Source organism: Phacochoerus africanus, chromosome 11, assembly GCF_016906955.1.
Source record: "Phacochoerus africanus isolate WHEZ1 chromosome 11, ROS_Pafr_v1, whole genome shotgun sequence".
NCBI lineage: Eukaryota > Metazoa > Chordata > Mammalia > Artiodactyla > Suidae > Phacochoerus > Phacochoerus africanus.
The window spans coordinates 109,091,532-109,103,902 of record NC_062554.1 but is presented as its reverse complement, the minus strand read 5'-3'; the positions used below and the strand labels follow the sequence as shown (position 1 = coordinate 109,103,902).

At 44.6% G+C, this 12,371-nt stretch overlaps 1 protein-coding gene and 1 pseudogene across 1 annotated transcript in view; both read left to right on the top strand.

The window, feature by feature from the left end:
• The window catches only part of LOC125112176 (contactin-associated protein-like 2), a 194,920-nt gene that overhangs the window by 131,036 nt on the left and 51,513 nt on the right, over positions 1 to 12,371 (top strand). The gene's annotated exons all lie outside the window — the stretch shown is intronic.
• Positions 11,396 to 11,488, top strand: LOC125112241 (uncharacterized; annotated as a pseudogene).

Genomic DNA, 12,371 nt, shown 5'->3' with positions numbered 1-12,371 from the left:
GGCACAGCAGAAATGACTCCGACTAGTATTCATGAGGATGCAGGTTTGATCCCTGGCCTCACTTAGTGAATCAGGGATCCATCGTTGCCGTGAGCTGTGGTGTAGGTCACAGACTCGGCTCAGATCCCACGTTGCTATGGCTATGCCTGTGGCCAGCAGCTGTAGCTCCGATTCAACCCCTAGCCTGGTAACTTCCATATGCCATGGGTGTGGCCCTAAAAAACAAACCAAAAAAAAGTGATCTCCGAAAAGCATAGACTGGTGACATGATGACTGCCAAAATTCTGGAGCAAATTACTCAATAGGTGGCAGGTGAGGATTTAGAGGATAATATGTGTATAACCCACAGGGGTTCCCCGAACCAAGCTATACGAAGCAAACCATATTTGTTTTTTTTCTGAGATTAGTGGAAAGAGGATACTAGAGGCTAGAGATTTGTAACTCAATGGTGTGTTCTGATCACTCTGGAGTTGTTGCTTCTATATCAGAAACTGCATGTTATAGCCCGAGGGCTGTCTTAACTGGGCTCCTGCCAACTGATGACAATCTAATTATAACCCCAGGAGCACCATGGGTGAGTGCTGTCCCAGGGCAAATGTTGTCAAGCCTTGTCATACCGTCATGACCATAGTGGCTCTTAATTTTAGCAGGCATTGGACACAGTCTGTCATAGTATATTTTTTCACTTATTCAACCAGTAGTCATTAAAACGTGCATGATGTGCCAAGCATTCTATTAGTGTTTGTGACTCAGAAGCAAATTACGAATTAGTTGAGAGCTGGGAGGACAAATCAAGTCAGAAAATTGATTGCCTGAAATTCTCTTTGGAACAAAGCAAGTCGATGGATTCATTCATCCATGTGTCTGGTCTCCGGGGTGCACTGCGTGCTCCCCGCTCACTCAGGTCTCTGCTCAGAGTCCTCTGACCACGGTCTCTATAAAAGCCCCTGCCCAGGCACTTCTGTTCCCTGTTGTGGCTTTGTTTCTCTTCATTGCACTTTCCACTCTCTGTGGTTATCTTGCAGATGGAGTCCAGGACCCTTTGTCTGTCTCTCTCCTTAGAATGTGATGGGAAGAAAGGGGCAGCATTTCATGGGGCTGAGCCTTTTGTTCCTTACTATTTATTGTTGTTCCTTTATGTTTATTGGTGACAATTGTTGCCATTCCTGCCAGTCAAGTTTCCAGATGATGGAAAGGTAGACAGGATAGCTGCTATGAAAAATAAGAGACTCAAAATTCAGGATGGTAGCATATGGGAAAGCACCTGGATTGCTGGAAAATGATAATTGTGTTATCATCCTTTTTTAGGTGGCTATACATCTGAGCCAAAATCAATAAAATGAAGGTTAGGAATTCCCGTCGTGGCGCAGTGGTTAACGAATCCGACTAGGAACCATGAGGTTGCGGTTTTGATCCCTGGCCTTGCTCAGTGGGTTAAGGATCCAGCGTTGCCGTGAGCTGTGGTGTAGGTTGCAGACACAGCTCGGATCCCACATTGCTGTGGCTCTGGCGCAGGCCGGTGGCTACCGCTCAGATTAGACCCCTAAGCCTGGGAATCTCCATATGCCGTGGGAGCAGCCCTAGAAAAGGCAAAAAGATAAATAAATACATACATACATACATACATACATAAAATGAGTACAAGCTCATGCATTTAGGTTCAAAAAAGTCAATTACACAAGTCCCAAATGATGGAGACTGGGGAGCAGCACTGCACACACGGGGGAATGAGCCTTGAGAAGAAGAGGATTTTAGAGCTGCTGTTTTAATAAACGCACGGTTCCCAGATGGCTGGGCTATCCCTTGGCTTTCTTGGAATGTCATTTAGTTTCAGGTGCCATGTCGTGATGGGGACATTGACAAACCAGAAAGTGGCCCCCAGAGGGCAACACCTAGAGGACAGCAGAGGGCATTGGAAGTGTTTACCTGGAGGAGAGGGACTTAGGAGGTGGAGCACTGTCTTCCATCACTGTCAGGTGCTCACGTGGGGAAGGAGAGCTTGTTACTTGTATTGAGGGTGAAGTTAGAATCCCTGGTCCTGGGAGCAGATTTCCATCCCGGGAAGGAGAGTGGCTGGGGCCTAGAGCCAGCATCCTGTAACCTGTGTGGGGACCAAGCTTGCTGCCCCTGGAAATATTTCTGGAGAAGCTGGACAGCATGTAGCAGAGGGAAGCTGTAAGAGCTGGACTAACAGGTCCTTGTTAGGGAACTCAGACGTCACCCATCTTTTCTAAATCTCAGTGTTTTCATTCCATTTGGACTGACTCTTTTTCTACCTGGTCTAAAGTTTGAAATACTGTTACATACACTTAGCGCCCCCTCTATGAAGGGCTTGGGGATTTCTGCTGCCCTCGTCCACTGAGTGGGTCCCTTCTCCCCACCCCTCTGCAGGGCCTCTTTTCTCTTTCACCTGCCCTCATGGTAAACTGGAGTTTGACACCTTCAGGTCTTTGAAAGCCCTCTGGACTCTGTCCTCTGCACTCTGGATTCCTTCACCCTTTCACAGTGATGCCATGTGCCCAGCCTTCCCTAAAGGCCCCAAGGCCAGCCTGAACTCTGAGTATCAAGAGGGTGTATTTTAACCAAGAAAGATTGAAACAACTAAAAAAATGCAGCTTGGATATGTCTCTCTAAGGTATCCCCTCTTTATCTTTCCCCTATTTCTCTAGAATTTTAATATTTTCAGAATACCTGGCAGTTCAGTTGTGTTTTCTTTTCAATGTGAAATGTAAGAAGTTATGATAAAAGTAAAAGAAAATTATGGCTACTCATATAGTATATAACGTTTGTGATTAAAAATACATTTTTATGAAGAAAACCTGATTCCCAGGGAACTTATACTTATAAAAATCCTACTTATAAAAATTTCTACTTCTAAAAATCTATTAGTACCAAAGGATCACATTTCATTTACAGGCTCCAGGTTCACAGAAAAAAGGGGGAACCCCAAAGGGTTTCCCCTGGTTCTCTCTCCCAAAGATGACAAAGAGAGAAAAATCAGCTTTCCAAAACAAAAACAGAAAACTGTCTCCATAAATCTTTCAGGAGAAAATACATAAAGATTGACAGCAAAACTATAAATGGGCAAACCCAAATTTTTTGGAATGGGGTAGAAACAATCAAGTCTAGACCTAAATGAGACTTAAACACAATACATTATGTTTTCCCACCCTTGGTGCCACCTCTGTGCCACCTATTCCAGTAGCTATTTTAAAAATGTAAAATCATCAGAGTTTTGTTGTTTTGATTTTTTGGTGTTTTTTGTTTTAACTGCAGTGATCACTTGTTTGGTTGTTTGGTTTCATATGTTTCTGAGTCACATGAAGGAAGGAAATAAATTTGGCCTTTCCAGGTCGAATTTACATTATCCCTAGCTCTGTCATTATTATAGATGTAAATACTTCTGGAATCCTAAAAACATTATAAAACACATATCAGGAGGTTGAGCTCCCTGTATGTGTGACTCAGGAGAAATGAGAGATGTTCAAACACCAGCAGAAGGAAAAGGCAGGAACAAGGAAGTCAGGAAAAGAACATAAAGTGAGAATGTCACTCTGGTGGGTAGCGGGGACTGTGTCACCCAACCTAGACTTCTTAGAATACGACAGGGATGCTGAACAGCATTAAATCTTTACAGCCCTGAACTCCTTGCTACAAACATTCTGGAGTTTTCATCAATTCAAATCCCATCTCTAACTGTTTTTTCCAGTGTTACTCAGTGCATCTGTGTCTGGGTGAACTTCAGAAAATCCTTTTCTTGTGTTTTCTTGCAAAAACTCTTTGGCTGGTTATATCTGAAAATATTTTTTTCAGCTTGTAGTTCTTTTTCTTTCCTCTCTAAGCATTTGAAGTCTAAGACTACCTCTCCTCTGGCAGTCAGCTCAGGCAGAGAGAAAGCTCTGCTCTCAGCCACCCACCTCACTGATTTAAGCCTCTGGTCCCTAGTGGTCCCAGCACAGGCCTGTGGTGTGTCCCAGGCAATCCAGCCCTGCTGTTAGGAAACAGTGAGAGAAAGCCCTTTAGTACAGCAGCCTGATCTTTCATGTGATGGGAGCATATTATTAGTAAAGCTACATTTTCCCCCAAAATAATAGCTTTTCCCACACTATTAGTGGATGTATTTGCAGGACACATAAAAAATATATACTGGGCAATGATCCATCATTACGTTTAATTCTGCATCTCTCTCGGGTGCCTTGTGATTCAAAATAAATGTGGAGAGTGTGGTTTGTGCTCACGGACTCATCTCCCTATTAGAGAGGCGAGGCCCCAGCCCAATGTGGGGCAGAAGAGCACAGATAATAACTCTGTAGGAGAGGAGAAGGACAGACCAGCCAGGCACACATCATTCACTCATTGGCAAGCACCCTCCAGGCAAAGATATGGACTCTCTGTCTTTCCTACCGTAGCTATGCCCCATAAAACAGAAGCAGACCAGGCATCCTTACTCGTTGGTAAATGACTTGGTTTTAATATGCATGAACAGCTCACACAGCTGCTGGGCAGATAAACTAATATGAGGTGAGATTTTTCAGCTGATTCTGACCTAAATTTGTAAATGTCTATATAATACTTTCTAATTAGAGGCTCATAAGATGATTAATAAAGTCCAACAACTGTATAACCCTGCACAAAGCATTTGTGACATTTAAGCCTCACATCATCCCTTGGGGACAGGTATTATTTTTCTATCATCCATTCATCTCTCCCTCTTTTACTGGTGTCTCCTAAATAAGTGCCAGGCACTGTGCCGAGGGATCCATCAGTGAAGAAAGATGCAGAGTCCCTGCTTTCACAGAGTTGACTGTCTGATGAGAGAAAAAACAGCAAACAAGAATAAATAAGCAGGAGTTCCTATTGTGGCTCAGCGGAAACGAACCCAACCAGTATCCTTGAGGATGAGGGTTCGATCCCTGGCGCCACTCAGTTGGTTAAGGACCTGGCATTGCCATGAGCTGTGATGTAGATCGAAGATACAGCTTGGATCCCAAGTTGTTGTGGCTGTGGTGTAGGCTGGCAGCTGCAGCTCCGATTCAACCCCTGGCCTGGGAACTTCTGTATAACGCACCTGTGGCCCTAAAAAGAAAAGAGAAGAATAAATAAATATATAAATGCTTTAATTCAATGATAAATACTACAGTGCAGATAAAACAGATGGCATGATACAGAGTCATCAGGAGGAGGTGAAATCTTCAGAAGGGGTCCTTTAGAGAGGACCTGAAGGGGCGGGATCTAAGGAAAGGGTGTCCAGCTCAGAGGAACAGCAGGACCGAAGGCCCTGAGGCCAGACAAGGCTTGTGGGCTCCTGAACAGAAGAAAATCAGGGGTGGCTGACACAGTGACCAGGAGAAGAAAAGTAGAAGCCGGAGTCAGAGAGGAGGTAGCAGCCAGTTTACAGCGGGCCTTTCAGGCATTGGCAAGAAGTTTGGATTTTGTTGTGAGTTGAATAGGAAGTTAGTGAAGGGTTTTAAAATATCATTTTGGTCTCTCTGTGATGGACTGAGCATGAGCGAAGGCAGAGAAGCCAGGTGGGAGGCCACTGCAAGACTCCAGGTGAAAGAGATGGTGGCCAGAACTAGATGATAATTCGTGGAGATGGACAAGATGGGCAGATTCCTGCTGTCTTTTGGATGACCAGCTGCTGCTACCTGCTGATGGATTCGATTCAGGGAATGTGGAAAAGAGAGCCTCAAATCCTTAATGGATGTATTGAAACTGAGGCTCAAAGAGATTAAGGAACCTTTGCCTAAAGCCACAGAGCTCTGCGTGGTGAGGCAGGGTGAGGACTCCAATCCAGTGCTCTAATCTCAAAAGGATAAGGCTTACTTTCCTTTTTTGCATAGCAATATGAAATTTGCACATAAGAAGAGATATGGAAGGATTAAGTCCTATTAACTCCTCTTGATACTGATAATGATTAGGGAGAGTCTCTATGTAGTAGACAGTGTGTAATAACCATCAACCAGTCGGTCGATTTGTGGTCCATTGCAACCAGTCATCTTCACGGGGATCAATACGCTGCTTCTGAGAGTGGGTGTTCATGACCACAAAATGCACTTCTACTAAATTCTTTTCAGAGGTTGTCTTATTTTCAGAACCAACATTTCCTCGTGATATTCTAAGTTATTAGAGGGACACCAGGCAACAGGTCAAGTCTATCTCTGTCAGGACTCTCACTGCAGTAACACGTTCCGTGGTTCTTCATACACAAGCTGCTCTTTAAAATCTCCCTGAGGGAGTTCCGGTCGTGGCTCAGTGGTTAACAAATCCGACTAGGAACCATGAGGTTGCAGGTTCGATCCCTGGCCTTGCTCATTGGGTTAAGGATCCGGCGTTGCCATGGGCTGTGTGTAGGTCGCAGACGTGGCTCAGATCTGGCGTTGCTGTGGCTCTGGCCAATTAGACCCCTAGCCTGGGAACCTCCATATGCCGCAGGAGCAGCCCTAGAAACGGCAAAAAGACAAAACATAAAATAAAATCTCCCTGGGAGCCGCAAATGCTATCAATTCAGATCTTTACTCTGCATCTGATTTGCTAAGTAATACAGAAAGAGTCCTTCACCTCTGAACTCTGAGATTTCCCAGACCTGTTGTACCAGATCCAAGAGCGTGGCAGGTGGCGGTGGGGATGAGATTGGAAATAGAAATCCCAGCGCTTGTGGCTTCATCTGCTCATTGAATTCATAAATATGAACTGAGTTCCCAGCACATGCCAGGTACCCTTCTAGGCTTTGAGGGCAACGTGCATGAGGGGTCCCTTGATCTTAGGCTTCCTCCTGAATCACAGATGATCAGGTATGCTTTTGGTCTCCTGGTCAACATCTCCCTTAGAATGGGGTCCCTTCTTTACCTGTCTCCAAAGCTACCTTCCCTGATCTCAAGCCATGATATCAGTTACCTTCAGAGCAGAACTGGTCAGATGTGAGTAGATAATGTGATTTTGAGGGATTATAACTCAGCTTGACTATCCCAAGATAATACCACTAATTGTGAAGGCAAAGGGTCCCTAGGAGGCCTTGAGTGCCTGCTCTCAGTCCCCATGTTCAGCAAGGCAGGCACCCAGCAATTGTTTGGAGCCATTTCCAAGCCTTTTAGGTAACACGTGGCTCCTCTGAGAACCCACTGTGGTGACCCCCTCAGAATGCTGTGGCTGGAAGGTGGGAGGGATTGAAACAGATGGAGCCAATAAGGATTTTATTAAAGACACTCCAAATATGCTTTTCTGCAGTCATGGTTTCATGTTTGATTCTGGAATGATTCATTACCCACCCCCAAACCTGGAAATTAAAGTTGGCATGCTGCTCCTTTGTCTATAAACACACACCCTTTTTTCTCTGAAAGGACCTTAAAAAAAAAGGAAAAGCAAAAAAAAAAAAAAAAAAACCGCCCTGAATCAACATTATCTCCTAAGATTTTAATCACAATGCCATATCATTCTATGAATTTTCTTATGCAAATGGCACTGCTATTAAAAATCTCAAATAGAACTATTCTCAAGAGTCTACCATAGGGTGAAATTTCTTTTAAGTACTTTCATTTTCAGGGAGGAGTTTTTATACACATGCATGCACACAGATACATAAATGTTAGGAAGCAAAAGGGAATTTTTACACATTTCCAACTTAAATGTTTCATATTTTTATTGCAGTGGCTCTTTCATAGGAGTGTGATTCATTGTCAAAATTCATCAAAATTGTACACTTAAAATAGGTGCGTTTAAGAATTCCCGTCGTGACTCAGTGGCTTCAGGGCCTGGTGTTGCTGTGAGCTGTAGTATACGTTGCAGGTGCGGCTGGGGTCCAGTGTTGCTGTGGCTGTAGCATAGGCCAGCAGCTACAGCTCTGATTAGACCCTAGACCGGAACTCTATATGCCACAGGTGCAACCGTAAACAGAAAAAGAAAAAAATAGGTGCCTTTATTACATGCAAATTATACCTCCAAAATCTTGGGTCCAAAAGTAAAAAGCAAACCCCAGAATTCCAATTTTATATTCCTTTAGTATTTTTGTGTCTGTCTCCAGCTTCTGGTATTTTTATTACAAGGATTTTTGTTTGAGTACAATTAGGATAAGCAGAGCCATTATCAAAAGCTTCCTGTTTTAGGACTAAAGTTTAGCCAGGAAATTAACTTTTAGCCTTAAATTCATGTGATTTTGAGGGGGAAAAATGTAGATCTCTGAATAACAGAGTTGTACAGTATGTAGCATCTTGTACAACTTGAAAACTCAGATAAACCCCGGAAATCAAAGCTTTCTGTGGCAAGCCTTAGCAGGTGGTGAGGAATAATCAAGGAATCCATTGTGGGTTTTGATCACCTAAAAAGGTCTGGTTTTTAAGCCTATCAAACAAATACTGGCATTTAATATTTGAAGCAAATCCTAGTTCTGTGTATTTCTTTTCTGTTACATGTTTCTGGTTCCTCTTGATAACCAAGTCAATCTTTCATTCTTTGAACTAGTTCCATCAAAAAATCATTGATGCAGCCCAAATTGTCTAGCTCTGTTGGGATTTAGTCTCAATCCTGGACTGGTCCAGGAAATTACTGGGGGCAGCCCTTGTGCTGCTGGTCCGATCCAGGATGTGCTGGGTGTGAAAACTGAGACCCACTCAGACCTTTCGAAGACTGACCGAAGTCTTCCTCCCAGCAGCCTGGTCTCCCCAGGACCCAAAAGAAGGGGGGGCTGGCGGATCTAGAATGCTGGGTTGGGGAGGGGAGGTCTGCCCAGGCAGTGTTCCCTGAGACACCCCCTTTCTTTTGACCGCCCCTCCAAGTCAGAAACAGACAGGTTCTGAACAAAGCCCAGCTTTTTTCTCTGTCCTTTTCATTCCAATTCTCCCTCATGCTGCACAGTCACCAGCCTGCTTGGCTGGTGAGAAGTTCTCAGCCCCAACTTGGACGTGCCTTTGGACACACAGTAGCAAATTCCCACACTGGACTCCCTCGGGTGCCCCTGACCGCAGCCTAACACAGAGTTCAGACCCACATGGATGCAGAGGAAGTGGCGTCATTTCTGACAACCCGCCCCCCTCACCAAAACCTCCCAATAGATTAAACAAAGGAAAGCTTGGTCTTAATGAGATGGGTATAAAGCACTCAGCATCTGTGCGCTCATTGAAAGGGGGAGGTCTGATTGTTGTTGTTATCCTTGTCCTGAGGGTTAGTAATGATGCTGGTGAGGCAGAGGGTACCAGTGAACCCGCTATCTTCATGCAGCAGCCCCCAGATGCTCCTAATGGACACTCATTCCCCAGGTCCTTCCCATGTTCTTTCTGTATTAATAGCAGTAAGAGAGTTCATTACACAGTTATTTCAGTTGGCAGCTTTTCCTCTCTTCCATTCTAAGTGTTCATAGTTTACCAACTTTGGAGTTCCCGTCGTGGCTCAGTGGTTAGGAACCATGAGGTTGTGGGTTCGATCCCTGGCCTTGCTCAGTGGGTTATGGATCCGGCGCTGCTGTGAGCTGTGGTGTAGGTTGCAGACGCGGCTCTGGTCCCCCGATGCTGTGGCTCTGGCGCAGGCCAGAGGCTGCAGCTCTGATTCAACCCCTAGCCTGGGAACCTCCATATGCTGCAGGAGCAGCCCAAGAAATGGCAAAAAGATTTAAAAAAAAATTAGTTTACCAACTTAACTTTATATACTTTATGTCTATGATTTCATATAATCCCAGGCCAGGGCTCTTCCTTTCCTGGGAAGCAAGCTGGTTGTCAATCTCCGTTGATCATTCTGCTCCCACCCATTCAGAGATTCTAACCCTGGTAGGCAATGAGGTAAGACAGAGCAGAGCCCCCGTACGGGAGTGCTGACAATAAACACTCTGGCTCAAATATTAAGACTCCCTTTGGCATTCTCTTGTGCCAGGAGTCAACATGGATTCATCTGGAGTCCTTCACTTTTCCTCCAGAAAAATGTTATCTAATTTGGAAAAAAAGTAATATACTGCACAATCAGAGAGGAACAGAATCCAGCCAAGGACTGTCTGTATCACTAAGCAGAGCCACGCCACATACTCACCATGCACTCGTTTCATCCCCATCATTCAAGTGAATGTTTTTTTTGTTTGTTTTATCTTTTTGTTTTTTGTTTTTTTTTTGTCTTTTTGCTATTTCTTGGGCCGCTCCTGCGGCATATGGAGGTTCCCAGGCTAGGGGTCGAATCGGAGCTGTAGCCACCGGCCTACGCCAGAGCCACAGCAACGCAGGATCCGAGCCGCGTCTGCAACCTACATCACAGCTCACGGCAGCGCCGGATCGTTAACCCACTGAGCAAGCGCAGGGACCGAACCCACATCCTCATGGTTCCTAGTCGGATTCGTTAACCACTGTGCCACGACAGGAATTCTGTGAATGTTTTTTGTATCCATGGGAACTCAGGTCTCTGAAAACCAGGAATGAGTATCAGAAACACTGGCTCTGCCATTGATGAAGGCACTTAACGGAAGTAAGCCTTGGATCCCTCACCTGTAAACTGGAAATAGTAATACCTTCCATTGTGATTCCTTGCGAAAGGCTCATGATGTCCCTGGATGGCTGCACGCACACCCAGGATATACTAATGGTTGCATCTTACTCACACTCAGAACTTTAACTATTTAAATATTTTCCCGTTTAAAACACAGCATCCATTTTCTTCAGTTTGCACATTTTTTCCCCATTTCCCTCAGCACATGACCCTTTTCCATTCATTCATGTTCATTCTTATAAAATCAGCCGTAAAGGACGGGAAGTTTCAAAGAACTATATCATATAAAAATATGCCCTGTGCATCCGGCATGACGTGGCATTCTGCAGCCCAGGAACCCACTGATAATAACAGTCACCAGGGTTTTGTCATCAAAATGAATAATGTAGATGGAAAGCTCTGGTTCCCTGATGGTTATGCTGCCAAGAAGTGGCTCCTGAGTGTTGGATGCCTTTAACTGAACTCCGGCTTAACCAAGACCCAAGAAGTGAATGTTCTAACAACAGAGCCCCCTGGAGAAAACACCAGTGTCTTTGCCTATTAAACAAGCAGTATCCTTTCTTATATTAACTTTCCTGCCTTTGTTTTTTCCTTACGTTCATCAGCATTTCTTCCTAATTGCCAAATCATAGCAGACAAAAAACAGGGTTTTAGAAGAAAGTTCATGTATAAAAGAAACTTCTCCTGAGTCCCCTTGGTTATCCTTCCCGTCAGACCCTCCCCCACCCTTAACCCAGGGTGCTGTGACTGTCCCCTCCCCACCCCTCACCCAGGATGCTGTGACTGTCTCCTCCCTTGACTCCCCACTTCCTGTGTCCTCTCCAGTCTGTTTCATTCACCAATGCCAGTGAGACCTGACACACAACCCTGATGACATTTTTCCATACTCATAAATTTTACATCATGTATGTTTTACCACAATTTTTTAAAAAGCCTTGTGCACATATACTAAAATGGTACGACACAGAAAGATGAGCATGGCACCTGTGCAAGGAATGATGTGCAAATTCATGAAGCATTTCAAATTTTTATTACAAAATTTTTTAAAAGAAGTATAAAAATAAAATGTAAAAAGCCTTCAAAGATGCTCCACTTCTTACCCAATCATAAAGAACCGATTTGAAACGTGCAGCCCTGCCCAACCAGCATCCACCCTAGGAGAGTTTTCCAGCTTTATCCCACACATGCCCCATTGGTTTCCTCATTGTAGGATGTGCCTGCCTCCTTCTTTCCTATCCTCCTTTTCTTTTCAAACTACTCTGGTTCAGTGATCTTTTCGGCTGTCACTTCCTGTGGGCCTCCCTCAAGCTCTTTGCCCCAGACTAGACCTCTAGATGGTGCATCTGAATGTGTGTCACAGCCTTTATCTTGATTTGCCTTGGTTGGTATTTATTCTCAATAGTGAGATCTCTGCAGGGGATTGTGATTTACCAGTTTCTCTCTGTCTCTCGGTGCCAACACAGGCCTCTTTAGTGAGAAGTATTAGTAAATATTCCTGGTTTCAACTAAATGGTTGTATGTCCATAGAGGAAGTTTGGTTAAATGTCTGCATATGGAATCGAAATGAATACTTAATAGCGTGCAGATGGTTATATCTGGAAAATTCAGAATGAATAGTCAGACAAGGAAGAAGATGTATAAATAGGAAAAACACATCTCATTTGCTCATGACCTGTGGAGCCAGATTCCAGACACTCTATTATGTGATGAAGGTCCAGGATGAGAAGACAGGGTGCCTTCTTTGAGAAGCTTGCAGCCTGGGGCAGAGGGGCGGGGCGGGGGGGGGAACCTGTGGCCACATAGATGTAACAAGCCCTGTTACTCCTAGCCACCTGGGGTGGAATGTGGCTGATCCAGCCTGGAGGTAGTGCTGAATGGTTAGCCCACTGGGAGAATGGAGGGTGTCAGTGGAC